The sequence below is a fragment of the Heterocephalus glaber genome, unplaced genomic scaffold (genome assembly GCF_053883595.1).
Source record: "Heterocephalus glaber isolate CG9 unplaced genomic scaffold, H.glaber_assembly_v1.0 deba00001472, whole genome shotgun sequence".
Taxonomy (NCBI): domain Eukaryota; kingdom Metazoa; phylum Chordata; class Mammalia; order Rodentia; family Bathyergidae; genus Heterocephalus; species Heterocephalus glaber.
Genome location: NW_028258315.1, coordinates 20,247,880 through 20,256,523, shown reverse-complemented (window position 1 = coordinate 20,256,523; position 8,644 = coordinate 20,247,880). Strand labels below are relative to the sequence as shown.

Genomic DNA, 8,644 nt, shown 5'->3' with positions numbered 1-8,644 from the left:
CAGTGCTTTTAAAAATGTGAACAGGGGAATCTCCTAGTCCCTAACAGGGTCACGTTAAGAAATCATATTCAATAAATTTAGTCTTCTATTCCCCTTCCTACCTCCTTATCTTGTCTAGATTCTTCTTGAACTTGCTTCCTTACTGGGCAATCTTTAGACAGAGACAACCAAACTCACTTTGCAATTTCATCTTGGAAGTATTTTGATTTTCTAAGGTGAAGGTTCTTAAGCAAGACATTTATAATTAGTTTATAATTCCGTTTATTGCACTGAAGGTGTACAGAAAAAACATTCTTGAGAAGTGATCCACTGACTTCACAAGACTGCCAAAGAGCATGTGGGGTAAAAAATCAGAATGGAGAGTTCAGAGGGCCAGGGAAGAGAATTTTTCCCTGATCTGAGCTGAACAGAGATTTCTAACAATGGCATTGTGTTGGTGTTCCATAGCTGTGACAAATACCCAAGACAAATAACTTAGAAGAGGAAATATTTATGTTGGCTCATAGTTTTAAAGGTATCAGTCCATGGTCACTTGGACCTGTCACTTTGGCCCTGTGACCAGGAGTCACATAGGGTGAAACTAGCTACTCCCATCATGGCAGCCAGGAAGAAGAAAAAGAGAGGAAGGGGCCAAGGTCCCAATATCCCCTATAAGACCACGCCCCCAATAACCTTACTTCCTGCCACGAGGCCCCACCTCCTAAAGGTTCCACTACCTCCTAATATAGCAGTGCCATCAGCTGTGGACCCACCATTTAACACAAGAACTTCTGGGAGACATTTCAGATTCAAACTATAACAGGCATTGAAAGCCACCTCCTCACTGGGTTCTCTTTCCAAAATGCAAATGGAAAATAAAATGTGTGCCTTATTCTTCTGAATAAATATCTCAAATTAACTGAAATGTATTAGCCATATAGGGTTTTGATTGACTTTCTTTCATAGAGTTTTGTCCATTTTCCCACAACCCTCTCTTTGCTTATTCTTTGCTATATGGTCTGTAAGTCAGTATTTGCAGTTGAGAATTAGCATTCCTCAGTCCTTGGTAGCATGTGATTTCAGGACAACCTGTAATGAAAGAAAAACTTCATGTTCTCATGTTGGAATAATGGATCACTCAGAGCTGTTTTCCCTAAGTAAGAGGAAGAGGATGTTAGCGTTCCCTCATTCCTGTAGTGAATAATGAGGACCTAGTAGCAGGGTGAAGGACACAGGACCATTGAGAGGACTACATTAGCCAAATGTAGTGGTACATGTGTAGAATTCCAGCACTCTAGCAGGCTGAGGCAGGAAGATTGCAAGTTCTAGCCCAGCCTGAGCCACTTATTTATTGAGACCTTGTCTCAATAAAGAAAGAAAGAAAGAAAGAAAGAAAGAAAGAAAGAAAGAAAGAAAGAAAGAAAGAAGAGTCCTGGGTTTAATCTCCAGTACTTTTGGGGGGGGGCAGTGGTCACTACTGTATGACAGGAAAGTACAAGGAGGTGTGGAAGGGTATGTCACATGTCCCCACATCCAGAAGATATACGGGTCCACTACAGCTATAGATTTCTCCTGTTAACAATCATCCTTTTTATTGATTTGCCCAGAATTTTAACAGTAAAGATAAAAGTATGTACATTTAAGGTCTCATTATCATTTCTCCATCCTTCTATTCTACTATAACATATTTAATGTGCTTGGATTTCCCCAAAATTCACATGTACAAAGAGAAAATGAGATATATGGCAATATTCAATCAGTGGTTCTCAATGTTAAGTATGTGGTAGAATTTGTTATTTGAGAGTTTTTCTAAAAATAACAATACTTGAGCCACTTGTTGGTGAGCAAGGACCTAAAACAAAATCATAAAGCAAAGCTGGGATGCCCCCAAGGAGGGTGGGAGAGAGGTCAGGGTATCTGCCACCCCCAGGCCCCAGCTGGCCACCAACATGCATGGCACACACTGGTGTTGGGCTTCCTGGCCACCACTCTGCTGTCTGAAGTGACCTCCCTAATGGAATCCCTCAGCCTTCAGAAATGGTTTCCTACCTGGAGACTTGGTGCTGGAAATTCCACAGTAAGATACCCGCACCTTTTCCTGAAGCTCAATTTTCTTCACAATATAAATGTCTCCAAGGGGTTACAGAAAAGCTTCCTGGATTGTATCAGTTGGGACTCTTTTCCCACTAGGTTTTAAAAGGAGTCAGCAAAGCAGGTTCCTGGGACTACTGGAATCTATAAATGAGAGCAGGAAAGAGCTCAGGAAGAGAAGTCTATGTCTCCCTCTCTCCAGGTGCTTCTTCCTAGCTCTTGTGCAGCTCATCCTCAAAGTGGCATCCGTCCCTCACCTTAATGTTACTTAATCCCCCCAATTCTCTGATTACGTGCGTGCTGCTCTTTCACCTAGTTTTGACCTCTGTGTGCTATCTAGAAATCCCTCTTTCGAGCAAGATTTATGTCAAGAGGACCAAATGAAAAGCAAATAGAAAAATAAAATTCATATGAGAGACATGCAAAAAAAAATTACTAAATACCCTTTAAAAGGAGTGGCATACATAGCTCGACATGGTAACCCTCTGCATGCTCTTTATGCAATACATGTATGTCATACTGGCTCCGGGTCATTAGAGAAGCTAGTCCTGGGTCATTCCATAGAGCACTTAGCACATTCTGAGTACTCTGTGAATATCCAGACTTTGAGGTTATCTTCAGAGGGTGTCTCTTTAGAGGAAGGTTCTATGCAAATACTAGCATTGTTATTCTTTTAGCACAAATTTATAATTGACTTTCTGTTAAACACTGCAGCAAGTTAAATTAATTCAGTATGATTACAGTCATTAAACAAATACCTCATAATGACTGCTTTCTTATTTTAGCAATTCCTCAAACCACTGGGGTAATACCATGTAAGGCTTCTGTTCTATTGTCAGATTGATTGGGATGCACAATTCGCCTTCCAGGACAGCAGGCACACTGCTTTCTAGCAACGGACCATGATATAAGGCCACTGCCGGACTAATCTACCTTCCAGCTTTTCCAATTGCTCTTACCATTCTGTTAGGTACAATGTACTAGATCATTACAGCACACCAGTAGCTTAAGGCAATTTCTGTTTTTTGAAAGTGTGGTTTTAAAAGCAAAGCATGGGTAAGAATTATCCCACAATTATTTTTGTGACCCTGAAACAAACCCAAACGAGAGGAGCAGTGATGGTTTTAACCTGTTTCTGCACTGGAATGGTCACCCCAAGAATGACCTGCCGGTTTCGCAAGTGGGACAGAAATAGTTAAGTCCTAAAGGCTGCAGGGTAAAGCTCCCCGAGAGAAAAGCAATGTAAGAAGCTCCTGCCAGGTGTGCACCAAGCAAGGGTCCCTTCCTGCAGCCACCCTTACCACTCAAGGTCATCTGCCTGGTGCCCCTTTAGATGCTAGCCAGTTCTGAAGAGAACACTGAATGACAACTCACTTCGAGTCAGCTGACTGTTGTGTCATAGCTGCTGCTTTCTGCATTGCTGCAAATGCCAGCCCCAGCTCCTGCCGCTTTCTAGTCGCAATGCAGCAAAGCTGACGCGTACAATTAGGCACAAAGCAACAGAGTTCTAAAGTTTTCTTTTTCTGCTACTACTTAGCATTGCTCACAGGAGGAGTATTTACCTTTGTTTAGCCAGGAGCCGAGATGCAGTCTGATTGTACACGATGGCTTCTAGCGTGCATATTCAGCTGACCAGGTACTGCTCGGAGCCTGGTCACCAAACTGCCTCTGACGGGGCACGGCTGGTCGCCCACCACGCGTGTGTACAGTTTGGGGGCTTCGTACGCCACGCTGCTCTACCTGCAGGAGTAAAGGCTAGGACAAAGGAGAGGATGCTTGCCATGGTTTGTCTGGCTGGGGCCTGGGCGACTCACCGCATTGACGCTGTGGGATTCCCCAGCTCCCACTTAAGGCTGGTCACGGGGGCTGGCGCAGATCCCCACTCCTCAGTTAGAACACGGTTTAAAGGAGAAACCAGACTCACTGACCTAAATCAATCCCAGTCCTCTCTGGATGCGGGACAGCTGTCGACTAGCAGTGACACAATCAGCCATGGAGTGGAGAATCCTTGCGACTGCAGTCTGGGTGCAGGTGGAGCCTGGGAGAATGACAGTCTAATTTTGGTCATCTGATGGCTGCTTCTTATTTTCCTAAATAATCAAGCTCGCTAAGTACACAGTGGTCTGGATTAGTCTTCCTTCCATGCAGTCCTCATCAACTCTGGCTGGAAATCAGGGTGCCAGGCAAGCCTGCGTTAGGACTGGCTTCTTCCTACGTGATGCTATGCAGCTAGGATGGGTCACCCTGACAACAAAGGAGGACGCAGAAAGCATCACTTTATCTTCTCTTGTGATGTTAGCTGAACATAGCTCTTCGCAGTGATGCCCTCCTGTGTATGTGTGCATGTGTGTGTGTGCGTGTGTGTGTGTGTGTGTATTTCAATTCATCTAATCGAAGAACCTCACAGATATCACCATGGATGTGGTTTTTAATGATTTGGAAAGAAAGACAGCCTGTGGAGACAGCGATTTGAGACAGCACATTTAGGTTATTGCCAATTTGAAATACTCCGTTTGCAAAGCCGAGCCCTAAGGGGCAAACTTGGTAACTGAGAAAGAGATCGTAGATAAAGAAATAAAAATGACAAGCGTAATGGAGGCTCTGCGAAGGGACTGTCAGAGCATCAGTTCATGGATGGCAATTTCGCCAGGCTGAGACTGAATAATTCATAGATTGAAAGTACCCTGCTTTCACCTTTCCATTTAAACCGGCATGATCTGAATCTCTAATAAATTTTCAAGATAAAGTAAAATGCCAATTTGAATCTGAAGAGCTTTTCAAAGCAGATGCTGTATCCCTGAATCTTTCCGTATCTTCCACAATTATCCTATGAGAGAGAATTGCACTTCATCACGAAGCACCATTACCAGGGAAAATTACTGTGATTACAATAGCAACAATAGGACAGCATCAAATGATCTCCAATTTACCTAATTTGCTAAGACTGACTGTGGTTTTAATGCTCATTGCATGTCACCATGACCGGCAACCATGGATCTGTCTCGAGCTGGAAAAAAAGTAGGGTAATGTGTGTACCTTACCTCCAAAAACCTAGCAAAGAACATCCTTTTAGGTTACAATATCTCTTTCATTTGGTTTACTTGTTTTGCTTTCTTTCTAATACCTCTACCCCAAATGCCTGCTTGGGGAAATGGTGAGCCTGTTATGCATTGTAAGTTTATTCTTTGCTACAGGAGAGGACTGAATTGCTAATTTATACACCCTCTTTATTTTAATATATACAAGCATGTGTTTACCAGAGGGAGGAAAGATTCTGTCCTGGGAGGATAGTTTTAAAATGCAGATAAAATCCAAGTGTGCATGTTTGCTTCTTCTTTGAAAGCCTTGTGCGTTTACAGGTTAGAAATCCTTCCAGGGAGCTGTAATCCTGGGGTGGTGTGTTAAAAACCTTTCAGACTGAACAGCAGCTCAGGTGGCAGAGCCGATAATAACCCGGCACAGCCCATACTGAAAGCGTGTGTGGGAGAGACTTCAGTTGTTCTTTTCTGCTCACTGTGGAGAAGTCTGCTTTGGAGAACTTTTTATCTGACAGACTGCTCTGCTCATTTGGAGGTAACTGTGCCGTCTTGAGAGGGTGGCATGGATCATAAATTCTCCCTGGAGAACAGACTGTAATCATTTCATAGGCACAGTGACTTCAGGAATTTGCATTGCACGAAGATGGTGGTAGGTTGCTTTGGTCAGTATTTCTTTTAAATTTGATTATATCGGGTGGGGGTCAGAGGTGTGGCAACCATTTGGGTGGAAGATAGCCTCGACATAGAGCTCCCTGATATCCTGGGGTTCCTGTTTGAGACTTTTAGCCCTTCTTGTATCCTATTCCCCCATGAGTACTGTGTGGCGAGGAGGTAAGTTATGCTCCTGATCATTTGTATTATTGAATTTGTTCTTCATTGCCTGGCTTCAGTGGATACATGCTTGTATGTTACCCTTTTTTGCTTTTTGTTGTTATTCTCACTACCCTGGGGAATAACTCTCAACTTTGTATTTCTGTATTTTCCTAAGTGCAAATTAAAATGTGGTATTTTAAAAAGTGATTTAAATATAGTTTTCATTCTCTTTATCTAAGTACATTCAAGGTTTTGTGCTTTTCAGTGGAAAAGAGAAACAGTTTTGCTTCATGAGTAATTTGTTTAAAAATTATAAGCAATTCAGCAGATATCAATTATGTTACATATTGTTTTCTTTAGCTAGCTTACATTTCTAATACCGAACTCATTATTCTTGTCTGGTAAGAAAGAAGCTGTTAGTGACAAAGGACTTTTCAAAAGCCTACACTGCCTCAGTGCCAGAGTGCTATTTCTCTCTTTTTATTAAAACACAGTTTTAATATTCAGCAAAAGGTTTTAAAATTTCTGGCATCATAAAGCTCTTTAATAGTCGAAGTTTGTGCAGGTAACCATTATTACAGCAGATTGGTTTGTGTGTCTGATTTTTAAGAAATATAGTTATCTAAAATCATCTGAAAAATAATTGGAAATCAGATGTTTGTCATTTGTGAGGGAGACTCATTAGAAACTAATTTATTCATTTGATAAAAATAGCAAAGCATTTTATGAGTCAAGTACTTATATTTTCTGGTCTTAGAAAATGATTTTGTTTTGTTTTAAGATGCAAGAGCCAGAATATTGGTCTTTTCTTACAAAATATGATTAAAAATGTACTGTCATGTGTTAGTGCTTAATGATACTGAAATTCACTTGTTTTGTCCTAAAAGATAAGATTTATCCTACAGTTATTAACTTAAAAATCTTGAACCCCACCATTTCTTTGAAATTAAACTTTCTTTTCAAACTCTAAGTGACTGAGTCTAAATGAACATAATATTTTAAAATAAGTTCATATAACATTTCAAAATAAGTTTATTGGATAATGTTTAATCTATTATTGACAAGTTTTCTACTGTTCATGGGTATATCTTACTTACAGTGCTGTAGGCAATTTGGAAGTGAAGAAGCACAGTGAAAATACATTAGTAGTGGTTAAATTAGGTGAAATTTCAGAAAATAATGTCTAGTGCTATATTTTAGGCCTTTTTTGTGAGCATGAAAAAGGTAAAAAGAATTATCTCCTCCCTCCTTTCTCCTAACTTCTAGTCACTCCAAAGCATCACCTGTATTTACAAGGAGTGATTTACAATCTAAATACCCAGATACACACTCATAGAATCCACAGAAATGCCTTATGCTTTAAGATAGAATGTGTACATTTTGTCACTTAATAATTGAGGTAATTTCTGGACACTGATACATATTAGATTTCATCTCATTACTAATGTCCATCTTGGAGCAAAACCAAAAAAAAGAAAACCCTAAAGCTAAACTAAAATTCTTCATGGACGATACGTTAATTTCTACTGAGCACTTATTAACTGGTTAACAAATACTGTCATGAATAAATACATTTCATATATAATCAAATAGGATGTTCATACTTGGCAATCATAGTTGTATTTGTCTAGTAAGCATATTTTACAAGAGCAATAGCACAGGATATTTCCCCCTAAGTTTTAAATGGGCAGTAATGAAACATGCCTTTTACCAAAACCAGTATCTCTGCTGTACTAGTCTGCGAAAAAGAAAAAGGCAAGCGAGACAAAAGAAACAGACAAAAGAAAACACTCCCATTATTCAGTGAGCCTCTTACCCCATAGCATGTTCAAGAAAGGCTGATAATCTGGTGTCTATACCCTGTCTTTTGAAAGAACTTCTCTCTAGTATGATTTTTCCAACATTTTATTGTGAAAAATTGCAGAAATATGGAAAAGTAAAAACAACTGTGAACAACCACACACCAACCATCCAGACTCTATAAATACATCTTACTCTACTCGCTGTATCCCATATCTATGCAATTACCATTCTTCTATTCACCCATCAATCTGTCTTGTTTTTTTGGATGCATTTCAAAATAAGTAGCAGACATCAATACACTTCACCCCTAAGGATATGCATGCTGAAGTGTTCAACTAGAATTCAACATTTGTTTACAGTGCTTTCGTTTAAGTATAATTTGTATGTGACAAAGATAGAATTTTTAAAAAATGCCCTGTTGTTTTTTATGTGCACAAACTATCTCTTTAACACAACCAGTGGCTGGACACAAACTCTCAGGATCCTATATTTTAACCTAGAAGGTACAAATGCCTCATTTATGGTAAATGGAAACCCTCTCCAGTCGAGGTAAAGGGGCCTTCTCCAGCCTCAGTCCCCTCCTCCAAGCCAGCCTTCACCCACCAAGCCCAGGGACAACTGGTAACTCACCATCATCAGTCCTGGGATAGGGGGGAATCCAGATATTCAAAAGGATCCCAGGATCTGTTCTTAGTGCAGGCTCAGTTCTCCTTTCTCTGTCTTGCAGGTACACAAGAAGTAACCCAGTGGCTTTATGAACAATCACCAGCTCTTCTACCTGGATGCTTCTCTGCCTTTTCCCTTTCCTCCTCTAGTTTCTCCACTTGGTTTTCTCTTTTCTACTTTCTCTCCACTCCTACATTCACCCCCTCAGAAACAAGGGAAACAAATCATATCATGTTTTAAGTCATTCCACTGCA

The 8,644-nt window shown here is 40.5% G+C and overlaps 1 long non-coding RNA gene across 2 annotated transcripts; it reads right to left on the bottom strand.

The window, feature by feature from the left end:
* Nucleotides 1-474: 474 nt before the first annotated feature.
* LOC101697347 (uncharacterized) lies at nt 475-7,680 on the bottom strand. Of its 2 annotated transcripts, XR_001183665.3 has the most exons (4): nt 3,999-7,680; nt 3,633-3,825; nt 2,029-2,214; nt 475-1,068 (listed from the first exon to the last, which is right to left on the bottom strand). It is a non-coding gene; the product is annotated as an uncharacterized LOC101697347 (long non-coding RNA). The 2 variants fall into 2 exon arrangements; XR_002395970.2 differs by having other exon boundaries at nt 3,633-7,680.
* Between the last annotated feature and the right edge of the window lie 964 nt (nt 7,681-8,644).